General features: G+C 50.2%; 1 protein-coding gene across 2 annotated transcripts in view; it reads left to right on the forward strand.

Moving 5' to 3' along the window:
- Positions 1-22,379, forward strand: part of CLIC6 (chloride intracellular channel 6) — a 144,577-nt gene that overhangs the window by 76,990 nt on the left and 45,208 nt on the right. The window lies entirely within an intron of this gene.

Raw genomic sequence — 22,379 nt, forward strand, 5'->3', positions numbered from 1 at the left:
ATCAGTGATTTAGAGGCATGAGGAAGCTGTTTCCCTGATCCTCCGCCACCGCCCATCAATGATCAGTGATTTAGAGGCATCAGGAAGCTGTTTCTCCGATCCTCCGCCACTGCCCATCAATGATCAATGATTTAGAGGCATGAGGAAGCTGTTTACCCGATCCTCCGCCACCGCCCATCAATAATCAGTGATTTAGAGACATCAGGAAGCTGTTTCCCCGATCCTCCGCCAACGCTAATCAATAATCATGTGATTTACAGGCATCAGGAAGCTGTTTCCCCGATCCTCCGCCACCGCCCATCAATGATCAGTGATTTAGATGCATCAGGAAGCTGTTTCCCCGATCCTCCGCCACCGCCAATCAATAATCAGAGATTTATTGGGAGAAATTAAACTTAAAAATCCCCAATTTGTCATCCGTTTTCGGTCGGGATTGGGGTATCCTCATTTGAAACATGTTTAATATTCCCGATTCACCGACCTGGATGTCAGGTGATCGGCAAATAGCGGCAATATGTCGTTGATGTATGGGGGCCTTCAGTAGATACATTGCCTAGAGAACAGCTGGGTTGCCGGAAAATCACTTGGGGGCCGTTTTAGTTACCCACGAGCTGCAGACTAGAAGGGCTTCCAGCGGATTGGTGGGATGTGTCTCCCTAGCTGATTGGTGCTTGCAGCCTATGGAGAGGCGCACAGAAATTATCCTCTCGCGCTTTAAGCTGCCCCCTACAGTTAGGTTCAGGTTTTGTCTGAGTGCGAATCCAGAAACAATGTTTAGTATGTCGGGCAAGTTCTGCATGCGCTTATTCACTGCTCACACACTCTAGCCAGTTCTGGAGTGTGACTTCGCTACGCTACCTGACAACTCTAAACCATACGTGCATTCTTTCCTGGAATGTACTGGATGACTAGGCTGACAACTCTCTACCCCACCCCCACCCCTAATATACGCAGAGGTTGCTGTGCTGAGGCGATTCGCTGACAATTGCTGCATGATAGTTCTGTACCTAGCATTTCAATCCCCATATTGCAAAATTGCGCAGTGGGGGGCAGGGCCATGCTAACTCCTATCACGTCATCACTCCCCGTGCACTTCCCTCCCCTCACAGATCACCAGGAGACAGTTTAAACATTAAAAGTGTGCTCTAAATACAGTGTTCTTCCCGGCGACACAAAAAAAAAATTCAGATGAAAATGTGATCAAATCAGCCTGTTTCTGAGAGTTTTTTCTCGTTGTTACTATAATGCTCTCTTTGGGACATTTACTAAGCAGTAATAAGAGCGGAGAAGTGAGCCAGTGGAGAAGTTGCCCCATCAACCAATCAGCTGCTCTGTGTAATTTTATAGTATGCAAATGATAGATGTTACTTCAGTGCTGATTGGTTGCCATGGGCAACTTCTCCACTGGCTCACTTCTCCGCTCTTATCACTGCTTAGTAAATGTCCCCCTCTGTTACATGCTCACTTGCACCCCATCTGTGTCACACCTGTCTGTCTGCCCTCCTCTTTAGAATGTAAGCTCTCACGAGCAGGGCCCTCTCCCCTCATGTGCTTTTCCCTCTCTAGGCTATTTCCTAGTCTTGTTCCTTGATGCAACATTTATATACCATGTACGTTGCTCATTTTCAGCCTTCCATGGCGACGTTGCTAATTTTCACCCTTTCTGGGTGACGTCGCTCACTCTCTTGGCAAATGTGTATGCCGCCGCCGACTGGTGATGCATGGCCCCGCGGGTCGTTAACGACCCTCGCTGTCGGCCGTGCAGGCAGCTCAATTTGGTCTGTCTTACAAGAGCTGCCTGCACGGACCGGCCGCTGCGTGATGTCACTGAATGTCATATCGCTTAGTGGGGGTCATTCCGAGTTGTTCGCTCGCAAGCTGCTTTTAGCAGCTTTGCACATGTTAAGCCGCCGCCTACTGGGAGTGAATCTTAGCTTATCAAAATTGCGAACGAAAGATTCGCAATATTGCGAAAATACTTCTCTGTGCAGTTTCTGAGTAGCTCGAGACTTACTCTGCCAGTGCGATCAGTTCAGTGCTTGTCGTACCTGGTTTGACGTCACAAACACACCCAGCGTTCGCCCAGACACTCCTCCGTTTCTCCAGCCACTCCCGCGTTTTCCCCAGAAACGGTTGCGTTTTTTCACACACTCCCATAAAACGGCCAGTTTCCGCCCAGAAACACCCACTTCCTGTCAATCACATTACGATCACCAGAACGAAGAAAAAACCTCGTAATGCCGTGAGTAAAAAACCTAACTGCATAGCAAATTTACTTGGCGCAGTCGCACTGCGGACATTGCGCATGCGCATTCGCGACTAATCGCTCCGTTGCGAGAAAAAAATAACGAGCGAACAACTCTGAATGACCCCCAGTGTGTATGCCCGGCCGCCGACCACCTGACCCGGGAGGGGAAACACTAGGCGACATCACTCATAGAGCATGTTGTCTAGTGTGTACCCATCTTAAGTCGTTATCTTGTTTTGCTCATTTGTTTATGTTTTCTGTTAGGCGCTGCCGAACCCTTGTGTCACCATATAAATAAATATACAATCAATATAATAATACTAATAATAATAATAATGATATGTTATAGGGACCTGTTCACTATCCTGTACTAAACAACACAAAGCCCCTTCAACTATTATAATTGTATATTGCAATGCAGAGAACAGCTAACATGTTTAAAAGATCACAAATATAAAAGCCAGTGGCGCATTTCCCACTAGGCACACGAGGCACGGGCCTAGGGGAGGCACATCGGGCTGATAAGGGCCAGGTGATTCTTTTTTTGTCATTACAACTTATTTTTTTATATTTTATTTTGTGAATGACGGGGTGGGACAATGGGCAGCAAATTGTGGTCCAAGAGTTGGTAGTAGGGTGAGGCTGAGGCTGCTTTGGTGGTCTCGAGGCATCCAGACTGGCACCCGAAATGAAGGGGGCAATGATATGATTGGAAGAGGGGGGCAGTGGCCAGTAATGTGCCTAGGGGCGGCCTGTGCAAAAAGTGCGTCCAAAGGTCCGTCCAGAAAAAGACTCCTCCAAAACGTTTCCACATTAGGGCAATGTCAGTCACTGCTGATCTCCTGCATGAGTCCCATTCACTCTTCCACTTGTTCCAGTCACCCCATGCATATGACATACAACGTATACAGAAGCCATGGTGATACCTCAGGGATTCACAGCACCCAGTCATAGAAGGATATTAGGATGGTAAATATGAAACCATCACCTATTACATATAGGAAAATGTCCACAGTTATGATGTCAACATTGTCGAAGTGTCGACATTGAACATCTCGCCATGTGCAGTATATTAATATGTTCAGAATGTCAACATGTGAAATATAACATGGTCCGGCAGAGGAGGGTTAAGGTTACTGTACAGGATCGGAGGGTTAGGCACTAGGGGGAGGGCTGGGCACTAGGGGGAGAGCTAGACTAGGCTTAGGCACTAGGGGGAGGGTTAAGGTTAGGTGACAGGATGGGAGGGATAGGCACTAGGGGGAGGGTTAGGCACCAGGGGGGGTTGGGCACTAGGGGGTGGACTAGACTTAGGCACTAGGGGGAGGATTAAGGTTAGGCCACTGATGGGAGGGATAGGCACTAGGGGGAGGGCTGGGCACTAGGGGGAGGGCTAGACTTAGGCACTAGGGGAGGGCTAAGGTTAGGCTACTGGATGGGAGGGATAGGCACTAGGGGGAGGGCTAGACTTAGGCACTAGAAGGAGGGTTGGGCACTAGGGGAGGGCTAAGGTTAGGCTACTGGATAGGAGGGATAGGCACTAGGGGGAGGGCTAGGCTTAGGCACTAGGGGAGGGCTAAGGTTAGGCTACTGGATGGGAGGGATAGGCACTAGGGGGAGGGCTAGGCTTAGGCACTAGGGGAGGGCTAAGGTTAGGCTACTGGATGGGAGGGATAGGCACTAGGGGGAGGGCTAGACTTAGGCACTAGAAGGAGGGTTGGGCACTAGGGGGAGGGCTAAGGTTAGGCTACTGGATGGGAGGGATAGGCACTAGGGGGAGGGCTAGACTTAGGCACTAGAAGGAGGGTTGGGCACTAGGGGGAGGGCTAAGGTTAGGCTACTGGATGGGAGGGATAGGCACTAGGGGGAGGGCTAGGCTTAGGCACTAGGGGGAGGGCTAAGGTTAGGCTATTGGATGGGAGGGATAGGCACTAGGGGGAGGGCTAAGGTTAGGCTACTGGATGGGAGGGATAGGTACTAGGGGGAGGGCTAGACTTAGGCACTAGAAGGAGGGTTGGGCACTAGGGGGAGGGCTAAGGTTAGGCTACTGGATGGGAGGGATAGGCACTAGGGGGAGGGCTAGGCTTAGGCACTAGGGGGAGGGCTAAGGTTAGGCTACTGGATGGGAGGGATAGGCACTAGGGAGATTGTTAGGGTTGGGCTGTGGGAAGGGAGGATTAGGCACTAGGGCAGGGGTGGGCAATTATTTCAGCTGGGGGGCCGCTTAACACTTCCAGCGAATATTCGAGGGCCACACACAAAATACTCAAAAAGAGTCCCCTTTTTACACATTACGGCAGATAGCGTCCCCTTTTTACACATTACAGCAGACATCGTCCCCCTTTTTACACATTACAGCAGACAGCGCCCCCGTTTTTACACATTACGGCAGACATTGTCCCCCTTTTTACACATTACGGCAGACTGCGTCCCCTTTTTACTCATTACGGCAGACATCGTCCCCCTTTTTACACATTACAGCAGACAGCGCCCCCGTTTTACACATTACGGCAGACATCGTCCCCTTTTTACACATTACAGCAGACAGCGCCCCCGTTTTTACACATTACGGCAGACATTGTCCCCCTTTTTACACATTACGGCAGACTGCGTCCCCTTTTTACACATTACGGCAGACATCGTCCCCCTTTTTACACATTACAGCAGACAGCGCCCCCGGGTACTAATGGTTCCCTGAAGGAGGTCTAATTGGGATCCCGGTGCCCTCCGGAGGGGACTTTACTTCTAGTCAACGGTTGTGCTGCCCGTGTCCAGTATATAAATATATATATATATATATATATATATATATATATACATATATATATACATATATATATATATATATATATATATATATATATACACACACATATATATATATATATATATATATATATATATATACAGTATATGTTTACAAATACTCACACACACACACACACACATATATATATATATATATATATATATATATAGTACACACAAACACACATTACGTATACACACCAAGCCAACACGATACAGAGCCAAATATTCCAATTTAATAAATAGCAGCATTATTAAAAAAAACTAAGAAAAAAAAATACAGCCAGCTTACTTTTGTCTCTGCTGCTGGCAGGCTACAAGTGACACTAGGGATTGCCATCCGTAAGTGACAGGAGAGCGAGAGTGAGAGCTCGTCCCTCCACTCATGCACCCTCCGCTGGCTCCACGTTCCACGCTTCTTTTTGCACTGCAGCCTGCATGCCCAGTAAATGACTGAGCCGTAGGCTGCACGTTTACTCTCCATTGGACAGCTGAGCCGTTGCAGCTGTCCTTCACTTCTATGCGGTGCCGCGGCTGTAATTAGGTTGTCAGGGCAACTCATGGGGGGCGCAGCGCCGCAGATCTGAGGTCTGATCTGTGTGCGGGCGCAGGGGGCCCTTTTAGGAAGGGGGGGCCTGGGGTACTTACCCCCCCCCCCCCCCGGGCTCCCCCCTTAATCCGGCTCTGCGCCCAGCGCGATTGGTAACAGAGGAAATCCCGGTCAGCTGACCCTGTGACGTGACCGGGATTTCCTCAGCGGCGCCTCGTCTGAGAGCAGTGCAATCGGGCCGCTTGTCATTGCACTCTAATGGGGCACAGCGGGCCAGGCACGATCGGTCCGCGGGCCGCCTGTTGCCCACCCCTACACTAGGGGATGGGTTAAGTTATGGTAGGGGAGGTTATGGTTAGGCACTAAAGGGAGTTAGGATTAGTCATTCTTACCACCGGAAGCTACACAGGATCCACGAGAAGTCACTCTGATATCACGGCCAGCCGCCGGACCCTCCATACCAGATAAAACTAGACCTCTAGAGACTATTTGAGGACATACTAATCATGTCATCACTGTCGACATGCTGCATGTTTACTGTCAGGAACCACAGTTCACGCACTGCTCGCACACGCCACTTACCGGTACGCTGGTGTATTCTGTGCCGCAGATCAGCCACTGGTGCTTTCAGTGGTTACTAGCAAGTCACATGATCCAGAGTCACATGATCCAGGTATCCAGGTAATTACTTCCTGGTTCTGTGCATGCTGCTGCTGCTGCCGGCAGCAACCAATCAGCATCCTTCTTGGGGAATATAAGCAGGCTTCCCAGAGTCCTCATTGCCTTGAACAACTTGTCAGTTCTCCAGCGTCGCTCTCAAGGCTCCAAGCTTGCTCCAGAGACCCGTTTACCTGTGTCCTGCTGTACCTGCCTTTCCCGGTTACTTACTTGCTGCCAGAGACTTCCACTATCTCCATCTCAGTGTGTAACCAGTCTGCGGTGCTCAGCCCAGGATTTCACCTCACAGGCTCCGGATATACTCAGCTACCCAAGCACTCCAGAGTTCACCATCACTTACCTTTTTCATGTCACCATCGGACTCACCATCGATGGTTAAGCACTGTATAATCCGGTATTTAGCATCCCTGTATACCCGAGTGTCTCACAGCCTCCACAGAGGAACCTGAGCAGAGGGCCGCAACCTGCCCGTCAGGCGCAGCGAAGACCATATCCCCTGGCGGGGGTCTCTGGCGAAAACCCCTGGCGAGTTAGACTCCGCGCCTCTGCTTCAGGTCTCGACAATTCTCTGTGCTCACTGTGTAAACTTCCGGAGTGTTCCAGCATATGACTTATCCATATCTCAGGCCACCTAACTTCTGCCTCCCGGCGCCCTCCACTGGCTCACCCAGGTCATTACCGGGAACACAATCAGACCAGCCCGTGACATTTACATTGCGATCATGTTGACATTCTCATGTTGACACGATGAATATCGCCAAAATATACAACACCCAGGAACAACAGTCAGTAGATGATATACAGCAGGCCTCCTTGCCAGCAGGTGTAATGTTACAGCAAGATCAGTGGAAGTAGCGGGATGGGACACAGTAGTCCCTATGGATATAAGCTTACAACTTTTTTGATGAAAACTGAGTAGATTTTTTTTTTTTGGCAGTTCAGAATTTCAGCGGCCAATTAAATAATTTGTACGGGGAGGAGCTTAATACGACCGTTGTTTCCAACCAGCATCTGCTTGTGATCCATCCAATGTCGATCATAGCTGGCATGCAACGCGGTCAGATGATGACGAAGATCTCAGCATGTGCGCAGTCACCCAACTGCAATTAGTGATCTCTATGGGACCCACTTGTTTGGCCAAGGGCAGTCCTCATTGTGTGTTCTCTGTCTTCATGTGTTCTCTCTGTCATTGTGTGTTCTCCATGCTACATCGAGCACAACCACTTTATTCCCCTCTAGACTCCCAGAAGCATTTGTTGGAGAGAGACCCAGTGATACTTAGCGTCAGTGGGATTATCTCCGGTGGTAACCCTCTTAAAACGGGAGGGCAAAGAAAATCTCTAGAATTGGCACACATGTAGGAATCCTAACACAGATTGTCCTGCACCCGACGCAGGCTGCACGGTGCCTCTGACTGTAGAATAATAGCTTTCACCTGTCACAATTTGGAACACGTTGTAACCGGGGACAACTCTGTCAATCTGGGATTACTCCCTGACATCGGGAATGTCCGATTACCCTAGGGAGATGTATCAATGCTTGGAGAGAGATACTGAAGGGAAATAGCCCAAACCCCGAAAGCTGCCGGTGGGCTTCTTTCCACAATGTCCTCTGAGAGGGATCCACTGAGATCCTTCCCAGACCGGAAGAAGTCCAGTCGGATCCCTCACACAGCGCAGCGTGGAAAGAAGCCCACAGTATTATATATGGTTACCCTCCGCATCGAAGCCCCGGTACATTTGGAATAAAAGGGGGTTTTACCACACTTTTTTAGTACATCCCACCCCAAGGCTTGCTATATCTCCTCGCCTATCTGAAAGCTATGTTTATATTTAAATATAAATTATAACTCAATTTATGCCCATGCTTCAGCGGTTCCTAATATATGCACATTGTTTCAGCCCATAATGTGGCTATATCCACTGCAGGCAGGTGCTAATAATTTACTCCGAACCAGCGTCTGTCCCCTCCCACTAATTGCCATTCCTGTGTCGCCAAGCTCCCTTCTCCCATTGGTTAGAACGCATCTCACGCCATGTGCGTATGAACTAGCACTAATTTTGGATTCATTCTAGAAAGATGGTACTCTCATTTGAGGGAGTACCTTCCTATCACACCAAAGTGCAGAGTCACACTGTGCAGCACATCTCTGCCTTTCTATGTGTTCATCTGCCTGCAGGCTAAAGGAACTTGTGCACTGGGCATTTCACATGGGCCGGTTGCACAAATAGCAGAGTATACATGTCAGGAGGATAATTGCACTCAACCTTTTGGGTTTAGGCATCCATTCAGATGTGACTGGGGAAGAGAGGTTAATATAGGGATCAGTAATGGGTGTGGTATGGAAGGTAGATAGTAACTAGGTCAACAGTGTCTAGGTCGACCACTATTGGTCGACAGGTTCTCTAGGTAGACAGGGCCTAGGTCGACAGGTCAAAGGGTCGACATGAGTTTTTTATGGGGGAGGTTTGTGTCGTTTTCTTCGTAGAGTGACCGGGAACCCCAATTGGTGCACCGTGTCCCCTCGCATGGCTCGCTTCGCTCAGCGTTCCAATCATAGTCCACGTGAATCGTTAAGTATGAAAAGGTTCAAAAACAGAGACAAAATTGTGAAAAACTCATGTCGACCTTTTGACCCGTCGACCTAAAGACCCTGTCGACCTAGAAACCCTGTTGACCTAGTTACTGTCAACCTAGATAGTGTCAACCTAGTTACTGTCGACCTAGAGAACGGATCCCATCAGTAATCCCTATGATATGTGCATTTAAAAAAAACACCTGATTTGCCAACCAAGTACCACAACAAGAGATGTGATTGGCTAGGTGGCAATTACAATGCCCTGGAAATGAAGGTGTTAATAAGAACGACGGATAAGCTCCCTGATCTCCTGAATCCAGTTAGTGTGCAGGTTGAGATTAGTGCTGATATCTCAGGGAAACACAGCATACTGCACTTGGCCAGCAGTCTAGCAGACGGAGATGGACGGTGTAATGCATGGGTCTTCAACCTGTGGCCCTCCAGCTGCTGTGGAACTACACATCCCAGCCTGCCCTGTCCCAGTGTTAGCATGCCTTAATAGCAAAACTGTGGCAGGAAATGGGAGATTAATATAGAAATTCCCGTTGTCCTCGGGGTAAGGGGGCTTAGTGTCTCAATGGAAACGCGTCATTTTGGTCCAGCCCCTATGCAAATTTGCAACAATTGCTGTGATGGGCGGAGACTAATGATGCCATGAGCTCAACTCCGCCCCCCTCACCTCCCACATGCGTCTCACCTCCGGGCTCCGGGGTTTATATATGATACAGGCCATCAGTGAATGGAATACAGGAGTTTGAATTATATTGTACTGGTAGCAATAAATAAAACGTTCGATCATTTACCAACATCAGTATAGTGTATACATGTGTGTGTGCGGGGGGAGGGGGCGACTCTCTGGTATATGGAGGACACTGGTGCTGGTGCAATGGGGACTCCGGCATACATTGGGTGGGGCACATAGTGCTGGTGTAATGGGGACTCCGACATACAGTGGGTGGGGCACATAGTGCTGGTGTAATGGGGACTCCGGCATACAGTGGGTGGGGCACATAGTGCTGGTGTAATGGGGACTCCGGCATACAGTGGGTGGGGCACATAGTGCTGGTGTACTGGGGACTCCGGCATACAGTGGGTGGGGCACATAGTGCTGGTGTAATGGGGACTCCGGCATACAGTGGGTGGGGCACATAGTGCTGGTGTAATGGGGACTCCGGCATACAGTGGGTGGGGCACATAGTGCTGGTGTAATGGGGTCTCCGGCATACAGTGGGTGGGGCACATAGTGCTGGTGTAATGGGGACTCCGACATACAGTGGGTGGGGCACATAGTGCTGGTGTAATGGGGACTCCGGCATACAGTGGGTGGGGCACGTAGTGCTGGTGTAATGGGGACTCCGGCATACAGTGGGTGGGGCACGTAGTGCTGGTGTAATGGGGACTCCGGCATACAGTGGGTGGGGCACGTAGTGCTGGTGTAATGGGGACTCCGGCATACAGTGGGTGGGGCACGTAGTGCTGGTGTAATGGGGACTCCGGCATACAGTGGGTGGGGCACATAGTGCTGGTGTAATGGGGACTGCGGCATACAGTGGGTGGGGCACATAGTGCTGGTGTAATGGGGACTCCGGCATACAGTGGGTGGGGCACATAGTGCTGGTGTAATGGGGACTCCGGCATACAGTGGGTGGGGCACATAGTGCTGGTGTAATGGGGACTCCGGCATACAGTGGGTGGGGCACATAGTGCTGGTGTAATGGGGACTCCGGCATACAGTGGGTGGGGCACATAGTGCTGGTATAATGGGGTCTCCGGCATACAGTGGGTGGGGCACATAGTGCTGGTGTAATGGGGACTCCGACATACAGTGGGTGGGGCACATAGTGCTGGTGTAATGGGGACTCCGGCATACAGTGGGTGGGGCACATAGTGCTGGTGTAATGGGGACTCCGGCATACAGTGGGTGGGGCACATAGTGCTGGTGTAATGGGGACTCCGGCATACAGTGGGTGGGGCACATAGTGCTGGTGTAATGGGGACTCCGGCATACAGTGGGTGGGGCACATAGTGCTGGTGTAATGGGGACTCCGGCATACAGTGGGTGGGGCACATAGTGCTGGTGTAATGGGGACTGCGGCATACAGTGGGTGGGGCACATAGTGCTGGTGTAATGGGGACTCCGGCATACAGTGGGTGGGGCACATAGTGCTGGTGTAATGGGGACTCCGGCATACAGTGGGTGGGGCACATAGTGCTGGTGTAATGGGGACTCCGGCATACAGTGGGTGGGGCACATAGTGCTGGTGTAATGGGGACTCATGCATACAGTGGGTGGGGCACATAGTGCTGGTGTAATGGGGACTCCGGCATACAGTGGGTGGGGCACATAGTGCTGGTGTTATGGTTTTGTGAAACACTCAGACCTTCAACACAGAGTGATTGATAGGTAGGTGCCATTTGCCTGTTTTCGGGGCATGTATCTGCCTTCAGCTGCGATCATATACGCAGAGAGACATGGTAACCAGCATCGCAACTGCCGCAACCACTCTGCACAGCCATAGGTCTACCCTTACAGTCCATGTTCGTCGTTCTTGCGTATTGGCTGCAAATGTGTAATCAGTTGCGAGTAAGCATGCGATGGCTCCTGTTGGGCGTATGATTTCATTTCAGGGCGACAGCTTCGCTCACTAACATTAACAATTCCGTAGCCTAGGAGGAGGTTAGGGTTAGGCTGCGGGGGGAGCGTTAGGCTGCGTCCCGGGGGTTAGGGTTAGACAGCGGGGAGGATTAGGGCTAGGCAGCTGGGGGGAGCGTTAGGCTGCATCCCAGGGGTTAGGGTTAGACAGTGGGGAGGGTTAGGGTTAGGCTGCGGGGGGAGCGTTAGGCTGCATCCCAGGGCTTAGGGTTAGACAGTGGGGAGGGTTAGTGTTAGGCTGCGGGAGGAGGGTTAGGCTGCGTCTCGGGGGTTAGGGTTAGACAGCGGGGAGGATTAGGGCTAGGCAGCTGGGGGGAGCGTTAGGCTGCATCCCAGGGGTTAGGGTTAGACAGTGGGGAGGGTTAGGGTTAGGCTGCGGGGGGAGGGTTAGGCTGCATCCCGGGGATTAGGGTTAGACAGTGGGGAGGGTTAGGGTTAGGCTGCGGGGAGGAGGGTTAGGCTGCGTCTCGGGGGTTAGGGTTAGACAGCGGGGAGGGTTAGGGTTAGGCTGCGGGGGGAGGGTTAGGCTGCGTCTCGGGGGTTAGGGTTAGACAGCGGGGAGGGTTAGGGTTAGGCTGCGGGGGGAGGGTTAGGCTGCGTCTCGGGGGTTAGGGTTAGACAGTGGGGAGGGTTAGGGTTAGGCTGCGGGGGGAGGGTTAGGCTGCATCCCGGGGATTAGGGTTAGACAGTGGGGAGGGTTAGGGTTAGGCTGCGGGGAGGAGGGTTAGGCTGCGTCTCGGGGGTTAGGGTTAGACAGCGGGGAGGGTTAGGGTTAGGCTGCGGGGGGAGGGTTAGGCTGCGTCTCGGGGGTTAGGGTTAGACAGCGGGGAGGGTTAGGGTTAGGCTGCGGGGGGGAGGGTTAGGCTGCGTCCCGGGGATTAGGGTTAGGCTGCTGGGGAGAGGGTTAGGTTTAGGCTGCGGGGGGAGGGTTAGGCTGCGTCCCGGGGGTTAGGGTTAGGCTGCTGGGGAGAGGGTTAGGTTTAGGCTGCGGGGGGAGGGTTAGGCTGCGTCCCGGGGGTTAGGGTTAGACAGCGTGGAGGGTTAGGGTTAGGCTGCTGGGGGGAGGGTTAGGCTGCGTCCCGGGGATTAGGTTTAGGCTGCAGGGGGAGGGTAAGGCTGCGTCCCGGGGGTTAGGGTTAGGTTGCTGGGGGGAGGGTTAGGCTGCATCCCAGGGGTTAGGTTTAGGCTGCTGGGGGGAGGGTTAGGCTGCGTCCCGGGGATTAGGGTTAGGTTGCTGGGGGGAGGGTTAGGTTTAGGCAGCGGGGACACAGAGTTAGGTTTAGGCACCTCCGAGGGGTGGTTAGGGTTAGGCACCAAGGGGGGAGGTTAGGGTTAGGCTGTGTGTAGGGAGGGTTAGGTGGTTGGGGAGAGGGGGGAACACCCCTTACTCACCCCTGTCGGAATCCCGGCATCGGTATTTCGAGCGCCAGGATCCCAAGTGCCATGATCTCATACTGTTCCCCCCATTTCAGTAATGTGCATGACTTATGTAAAAGCTCACTGCTTCACTGCTTGTTACTTTTTCTGTATATTTGCCAAAATAATTCTCTTAAAAGCATATATAAAAAAGCTAAAAAAACACATTTTATATATATATATATATATATATATATATATATATATATATAATGTATTCAGCTTACTAGGTAACAAATAAAAACAAACCTCGGCGTAACCAGTGACCGGCAGCTGTGAAGCAGCAAATCACCCCCAGCAGTTGGTAAAATAAAAAAGAAAATGTATTGCTCATTTGAGAAACCCGGTATAATCTAATTTTGGTTCGCAGTTGCAGATTTCATTTTGATTCATTAACCTATTTATTATAGATAGATTATGAATGTTTCTTTTTACCGTATGGCATTGCACAATCTATGGGAAAGTGAAATAAACCTGTTTATAAAGCCCTTCTCCCCATGTCTGTAATTACTGCAGTGATGAAAGCCCCGCTTCTCGGTGTCATTTATCATGAATACATATTTCTCTCTAGTTTATAGTTGTAGTGAAGGATGGAAAATCTGCTGATCCCATTGCTGCTGTTCAAAGAAAGCCATGCCTTCCAATTATCCTCCGAAATAGCTCCGGTGTCCTGGAACGCGCAGCCGCGTGCCTCACCCAACACGAACCGGGAGCCACAAATTACAGGTCAGGAGTCTTCTCATAGTCTGCAGGTCTGCAGAAGTCATTTATCTCAGTGGGACTTTACATTTTCTGGGTTATTTTTTCTTTTTTTTGTGCCATCCATCAAAAATGAGAAACTCTTGTTTGGCGTGACTCCCGAAATCGCATAGTTACTCTCCACCACATAGCACCAACATCAATAGTATCAGGGCGAGCTAGCAAGTTATTTTTGGGTTGGATGGGAATCAGGCCACTTACATCTTTAGATTGTAAAACACTAAGCACCCAGCCTATAGCTAGATAAATAGAAGTACCACAGTGGCTTTTATAAAGGGAGACCCTTGAAGATCATGTGACCAGATGGCTTCGTTGATCATCTAGATCAGGCCTGGCTGACCTTTGGCTCTCCAGCTGTTGTGAAACTACACATCCCAGCATGCCCTGCCACGGTTTTAGCATTCCCTAAGAGCCAAACTGTGTCACAGCCTGCTGGGTCTTGTAGTTTTATGACAGCTGGAGATTCACAGGTTGGCCAGGCCTGGTCTAGATTGTGCACGCCACAGAAGTGTAATCTTCAGCTTTCATGCTTTGGCAATGATAGCCTAAAAAATATTTCCGGAATCAAACCCTTCCTCACTATGGCCCTCATTCCGAGTCGTTCGCTCAGTAATTTTCTTCGCATCGCAGCGTTTTTCTGCTTAGTACGCATGCGCAATGTTCGCACTGCGACTGCGCCAAGTAATTTTGCTATGAAGATAGTTTTTTTACTCACGGCTTTTTCTTCGCTCCGGCGAACGTAATGTGATTGACAGGAAATGGGTGTTACTGGGCGGAAACACGGCGTTTTATGGGCGTGTGGATGAAAACGCTACCGTTTCCGGAAAAAACGCAGGAGTGGCTGGAGAAACGGAGGAGTGTCTGGGCGAACGCTGGGTGTGTTTGTGACGTCAAACCAGGAACGACAAGCACTGAACTGATCGCAGATGCCGAGTAAGTCTGAAGCTACTCTGAAACTGCTAAGTAGTTTGTAATCGCAATATTGCGAATACATCGTTCGCAATTTTAAGAAGCTAAGATTCACTCCCAGTAGGCGGCGGCTTAGCGTGTGTAACTCTGCTAAAATCGCCTTGCGAGCGAACAACTCGGAATGAGGGCCAATGGACGCTACTAAGACTCTCCTCCACTCACTGGTCATCTCCCGTTTGGACTGTTGTAATCTCCTATATGTCCTTCCTGACCAGTAGCGGATCTTGCCACGGGCAAGCAGGACTTTTGCCCGGAGGGCGCCGCACCACGGCAAGATCCGCTGCTGCTGTGCCCCCTGCTGCTGCTGCCCGCTGTCCCGCTGTGAAGGGAAACTAGACGCTACGCGTCTAGTTTCCCTTCGTGGAGAGGATCTTTTCTGTAATGATGTGCGGTGCGCGTTGACGTCATCGCGCACCGCACAGCAAAGGTCCTCTCCACGAAGGGAACTAGACGCATAGCGTCTAGTTTTCCTTCGTGGAGAGGACCTTTGCTGTGCGGTGCGCGATGACGTCATCGCGCACTGCACATCGTTTCAGCGGCGCTACTACTGTACAGGGGGAGTAACTGACCACGCCCCCTGTATGAAGCCACACCCCTATGGCCGCCCGGGGCGCTCAAAGACCCTGAGCCGGCCGTGTCCCTGACAAACACCTCTCTCCACTCTAATATGTACTCAGTGCTGCTGCCTGGTTCATCTACCTCTCCAAACACTACGTCCGCCTCCCCTCTCCTACAAGCCCTACACTGGCTTCCCTTCCCCGTCCGAATCCAATTCAAGCTTCTTACATTCACTTACAAAGCCGTCACCCACTCCTCTCCCATCTACATCTCCGACCTTGTCTCCCTTTACATTCTCACCCGTCCGCTGCGCTCCACAAATGCATGCTGCCTCTTCCTCCCATTCCTGCCCCCAAGAATTTGCACGTGCTGCTCCTTATCTCTGGAATTCTCTACAGGGGGGTACTCACGGAGCGATATTCTAAGCAATCTGACTAGATTGCTTAGAATTTCAGCATGATCGCTCCGTGTGTACCCCCTACAGCGATAGCGATGCACAGCCCCGCGCATTGCTATCGCTGGTGCTAGATTGGCCTGCATGCAGGCCAATCTAGCAGGTCGCTCACTTCACCCGCTGGGTGAAGTGAGCGGCCCCCCTGTCTCCCCCCGCACGCTCAGCACACATCACGCTGTGTTGAGCGGCGGGAGAGATGTGTGCTGAGCGGTTCGCTCAGCACACATCTCTCTCACATCGGCCAATGAGTACTGGCCTTACCTCTCCCCATCATACTTTCCACCTCTTCAGACCATCACATGGGCTCTCAAGACCCACTTCTTTAACAAACCCAGTGAGTCATTCAGATCTGATCGCTGCTGAGCGTTTTTGCACAGCAGGCGATCAGGTCCTAACTGCACATGCATATGCACCGCAATGCGCACGCGCGTCGGACAACAACAACGGGGATCGCCGGTCAGCGTCGGGATGGTGGGTACAATCCGATTGCACGGGCATTCGCAAGGTGATTGACAGGAAGAGGCCGTTTGTGGGTGACAACTGACCGTTTACAGGGAGTGTCCAGAAAAGCGCAGGCGTGCTCAAGCGTTTTCAGGGAGGGTGTGTGATGTCAGCTCCGGCCCCGATCAGCCCGTTCTCATCGCATTGTAGGAGTAAGTCCTGGGCTGCGCACACCCTGCAGAAAGTGATATTTAGCAGCGTACACATAGCATCGCACACTTGCACGCCGAATATACACTCCCCCTGTAGGCGGCGACTATCTGAACGCAGGACAGCAAAATTAGCAGCCCAATGATCAGATCTGAATCAGCCCCTCTGCCATCTCTTATACTAACCCTCTGTTCCATGCTTACTGTGTACCCCATCTGTGTCACCCTTTTCTGTCTGCCCCTTCCCTCCCCCCAGAATGTAAGCTCTCACGAGCAGGGCCCTCATGTGCTTTTCTTTCTCTTAGACTCTCTTCTACAGCATAATGCTTACAATGGCACCTAACCCTCAATTTCAGCCACCCTGGTGCGTATTTCAGTGTCCTGTCCACTGATACAGCAATATTTATACACTATGGGGGTCATTCAGAGTTGTTCGCTCGTTATTTTTTTCTCGCAACGGAGCGATTAGTCGCTAATGCGCATGCGCAATGTCCGCAGTGCGACTGCGCCAAGTAAATTTGCTATGCAGTTAGATATTTTACTCACGGCATTACGAGGATTTTTCTTCGTTCTGGTGATCGGAGTGTGATTGACAGGAAGTGGGTGTTTCTGGGCGGAAACTGGACGTTTTATGGGAGTGTGCGAAAAAACGCTACCGTTTCTGGGAAAAACGCGGGAGTGGCTGGAGAAACGGAGGAGTGGCTGGCCGAACGCTGGGTGTGTTTGTGACATCAAACCAGGAACGACAAGCACTGAACTGATCGCACTGGCAGAGTAAGTCTCGAGCTACTCAGAAACTGCACAGAGAAGTCTTTTCGCAATTTTGCGAATCTTTCGTTTGCAATTTTGAAAAGCTAAGATTCACTCCCAGTAGGCGGCGGCTTAGCGTGTGCAAAGCTGCTAAAAGCAGCTTGCGAGCGAACAACTCGGAATGACCCCCAATGGTGGTCATTCTGAGTTGACGCTCGCTAGCTGCTTTTAGCAGCATTGCACATGCTAGGCCGCCACCTACTGGTAGTGTATCTTAGCTTAGCAGAATAGCGAACAAAAGATTAGCAGAATTGCTACTAAATATTTTCTTGCAGTTTCTGAGTAGCTCCGGACCTACTCCTAGATTGCGATCAGCTCGGTCCGTTTAGTTCCTGGTTTGACATCACAAACACGACCTGCTTTCGGCCAGCCACTCCTCCGTTTCTCCAGACACTCCTGCGTTTTTCCCTGACACGCCTGCGTTTTTTAGCACACTCCCGGAAAACACTCAGTTACCACCCAGAAACGCCCCTTTCCTGTCACTCACTCACCGATCAGCAGAGCGACTAAAAAGCGCCGCAGGATCCACAGCAAATCTACTAAGTTTTAGTTAAATAACTAAGCGCATGCGCGTAGCGTACCATGCGCATTTAGCAACAAATCGCAGCATAGCGGAAATCGGCAACGAGCTATCAACTCGGAATGGCCACCTATGTACTTGTCCTACATTGTCTTTTACTGTAAGTTGCTGTCTTCTTGTTTTGCTCATTTGTTTATGTACTTTGTTAGGCGCTGCGGAACCCTTGTGACGCCATATAAATAAAGGATAATTTTATATATATATATATATATATAATGATTATATTTTTGGGCATGCACATAAATCTAGTGGGAAGATGACATAATTCAAAACTGATAGATGTAATCAGATGTTTATTGGTTTCTGCTGTCATTTTGGCCTATGCACATAGGGGGTAATTCAGATCTGATCGCTGGGCAGCAATTTTTGCACTGCTGTGACCAGATAGTCGCCGCCTACAGAGGGAGTATATTTTAACTGTGCAAGTGTGAGAACGCCTGTGTAGCAGAGCTGTACAAACAGATTTTGTGCAGTCTCTGCACAACCCAGGAGTTACTCAGCCGCTGCAATCACTTCAGCCAGTCCGGGGCTGGAATTGACGTCAGGAACCCTTCCTTCAAACGCTTGGACACGCCTGCGTTTTTTCCAAACACTCCCTGAAAACGGTCAGCTGACACCCACAAACGCCTTCTTCCTGTCAATCTCCTTGCGATCGCCCGTGCTAACGGATGCTCCGCACAAACCCATCGCTGAGCGGCGATCCGCTTTGTACCCTTGCGACGCGCCTGTGCAATGCGGTGCATACGCATGCGCAGTTTAGACCTGGTCGCCCGCTGTGCGAAAACGCAGCCTAGCGATCGGGTCTGAATTACCCCCATAGTTTGTTGTCAATTAGGTCTAAACCTACTTAATTGGCTCTTGGAAAGACCTCACGCCTGGGTACCTTATCCCTTTCAATCTGGTACTGTATCTTGAGCTCTCCAGTGGAGCAGGAGTTAATGTTATGCCAGCCAAGACTCCGTGACGTTATTGGCTGAGGGTGCATGCGATTATATTATATTATGTCCAGTCAGATCTGCTGAATGAATCACATATGCCAGTAGCCAGGACAGATTGCAGTGCATGTACAGCAGAACAATCTTACATACTTTCACAGACGTTGGTTTTAGTAAGAATGAAAAAAATTCAACAGTGTTTACAAAAAATGCGATTAAAATGCCACTTTGTAATCCGTTTCCCTCCGCTGCAGTGTCCCGGAACAAAGACCCCTTCTATGCACCTAATTCCTCTTAAGAAATTAAAAAGGATATAGAGGTTTTGTATCTATAGTGAATGGCTGGCTTCCCACCAGGTTATTAAGTAAAGATTACGAATAGCAAGAAATATTTATTTTCTTCAGCGCTAACATCAGATCAAGAACCAATAGAATCCGTTTCTGCACATGTGACATTAAATCTATTTACAACAGCCCTGCGGGGGGGTCTAATCTCTGCCCCATAGTGTGGTGGCTGATTAACCCATTGGTGAGTATGGCTCAGAGGAACTCTGCCCTATAAGTTGGGATTATATGTTTGCTCACGTCGCCACCCTCTGCTGCTGGTACATTAGGGGGCTCTGATTGGCTACTTGCTGACGTAGCTGCTGCCGCATAAAACTTTCTTACGTTAAAATGGACACGTAGGGGTTGACTGAGCTGGAATACATTGCGCTTATTGGCTTAGGGCCATTGCTGAGGAGGGAGGAACCCTCTCCTGGTGACTTTTCCGAAGGCTAGCCCATAGGCTACAGCAGCACGGCGCCATCTTCAGGTGCCGTTAGTGAGTGCATACTCCGGAATGCCTAGTGATTGCCAATATATGGGCTTCATAGCTTAGGGTTAATGGGGCAGATGTGTTAAGCCTGGAGAAGGGATAAAGCAGTGATAACTAGTGATGAGCGGGTTCGGTTTCTCGGAAACCGAACCCCCCCCGAACTTCACCTTTTTTACACGGGTCCGAGCCATACTCGGATTCTCCCGTATGGCTCGGGTAACCCGAGCGCACCCGAACGTCATCATCCCGCTGTCGGATTCTCGCGAGATTCGGATTCTATATAAGCAGCCGCGCGTCGCCGCCATTTTCACTCGTGCATTGGAAATGTTAGGGAGAGGACGTGGCTGGCGTCCTCTCCGTTATTGTTGATGCAAATATTTTGTGCTTGCTTATTACTTAATTGTGGGGACTGGGGAGCAGCTGTATTATATAGGAGGAGTACAGTGCAGAGTTTTGCTGACAGTGACCACCAGTATACGTTGTCTGCCTGAAAAACACTCCATATCTGTGCTCAGTGTGCTGCATATATCTGTGCTCACACTGCTTAATTGTGGGGACTGGTGAGCAGCTGTATTATATAGCAGGAGTACAGTGCAGAGTTTTGCTGACAGTGACCACCAGTATACGTTGTCTGCCTGAAAAACACTCCATATCTGTGCTCAGTGTGCTGCTTTATTGTGGGGACTGGGGACCACCAGTATAATATTATATAGGAGGAGTACAGTGCAGAGTTTTGCTGACCAGTGACCACCAGTATATAATATATAGCATTACTGTACAGTAGGCCACTGCTGTACCTACCTCTGTGTCGTCATTAAGTATACTAGTATCCATCTACATTCTATACCTGTGGTGCATTTTAGTTTTGCAGTTTGCTGACACAGTGACCACCAGTATATATAGCTGTACGGTACGGAAGGCCACTGCTGTACCTACCTCTGTGTCGTCATTAAGTATACTATCCATCTACATTCTATAACTGTGGTGCATTTTAGTTTTGCAGTTTGCTGACACAGTGACCACCAGTATATATAGCAGTACGGTACGGAAGGCCACTGCTGTACCTACCTCTGTGTCGTCATTAAGTATACTATCCATCTACATTCTATACCTGTGGTGCATTTTAGTTTTGCAGTTTGCTGACACAGTGACCACCAGTATACTATATATAGCAGTACGGTACGGAAGGCCACTGCTGTACCTACCTCTGTGTCGTCATTAAGTATACTATCCATCTACACTCTATACCTGTGGTGCATTTTAGTTTTGCAGTTTGCTGACACAGTGACCACCAGTATACTATATATAGCAGTACAGTACGGAAGGCCACTGCTGTACCTACCTCTGTGTCGTCATTAAGTATACTATCCATCTATAGTGTTCACTCTAGGATTTTTTTAGGGCAGGGTGCTGAGCATTGAAGAGGGCACATTTTTATTTTGAAGGGCACATTTTTGATGTGACGCTTTGCGCACAAAGCATAGCGCATATTTTTATAGTTTCTCTAACGTCCTAGTGGATGCTGGGAACTCCGAAAGGACCATGGGGAATAGCGGCTCCGCAGGAGTCTGGGCACAACTAAAAGAAAGCTTTTAGACTACCTTGTGTGCACTGGCTCCTCCCACTATGACCCTCCTCCAAGCCTCAGTTAGATTTTTGTGCCCGGCCGAGCTGGATGCACACTAGGGGCTCTCCTGAGCTCTTAGAAGAAAGTATATTTTAGTTATTTTATTTTACAGTGAGACCTGCTGGCAACAGGCTCACTGCAACGAGGGACTAAGGGGAGAAGAAGCGAACCTACCTGCTTGCAGCTAGCTTGGGCTTCTTAGGCTACTGGACACCATTAGCTCCAGAGGGACCGACCGCATGGAACTGGCCTTGGTGTTCGGTCCCGGAACCGCGCCGCCGTCCCCCTTACAGAGCCAGAAGCAAGAAGAAGTCCGGAAAATCGGCGGCATGAAGACTTCTGTCTTCTCCAAGGTAGCGCACAGTACTGCAGCTGTGCGCCATTGCTTCTCATACACACTTCACACTCCGGTCACTGAGGGTGCAGGGCGCTGGGGGGGGGCGCCCTGAGCAGCAATAAAAACACCTTGGCTGGCAAAACAATCACAATATATAGCCCCAGAGGCTATATATGTGATAATTACCCCTGCCAGAATCCTTAAAAAAGCGGGAGAATAGTCCGCGAAAAAGGGGCGGAGCTATCCCCCTCAGCACACTGGCGCCATTTTTCCCTCACAGTTCCGCTGGAAGGAAGCTCCCTGGCTCTCCCCTGCAGTCTACACTACAGAAAAAGGGTAAAAAAGAGAGGGGGGGGCACTAAATTTAGGCGCAGTAAATATTATAGCAGCTATAGGGGACATAATTCAGTTAGTCCCTGCAGTATATAGCGCTCTGGTGTGTGCTGGCATACTCTCTCTCTGTCTCCCCAAAGGGCTTCTGTGGGGTCCTGTCCTCTGTTTAGAGCATTCCCGGTGTGTGTGCGGTGTGTCGGTACGGCTGTGTCGACATGTTTGAGGAGGAAAATTATGTGGAGGCGGAGCAGATGCCTGTAGAAGTGATGTCACCCCCTGCGGGGCAGACACCTGAGTGGATGGTTTTATGGAAGGAATTACGTGCAAGTGTCGACTCCTTACACAAAAAATTTGACGACATGCCAAATGCGGGACAGCCGGCTTCTCAGCTTGTGCCTGCCCAGGTGTCTCAAAGGCCATCAGGGGCTCTAAAACGCCCGCTACCTCAGATGGCAGACCCAGATGTCGACACGGATACTGATACCAGTGTCGACGACGATGAGTCTAATCTAATGTCCACTAAGGCCATTCGCTGCATGATTGAGGCAATGAAAGAGGTGTTACACATTTCAGATTTAAACCCAGGTACCACAAAAAAGGGTATTATGTTTGGGGAGAAA

The sequence above is a fragment of the Pseudophryne corroboree genome, chromosome 2, assembly GCF_028390025.1.
Source record: "Pseudophryne corroboree isolate aPseCor3 chromosome 2, aPseCor3.hap2, whole genome shotgun sequence".
NCBI classification, from domain to species: Eukaryota; Metazoa; Chordata; class Amphibia; order Anura; family Myobatrachidae; genus Pseudophryne; species Pseudophryne corroboree.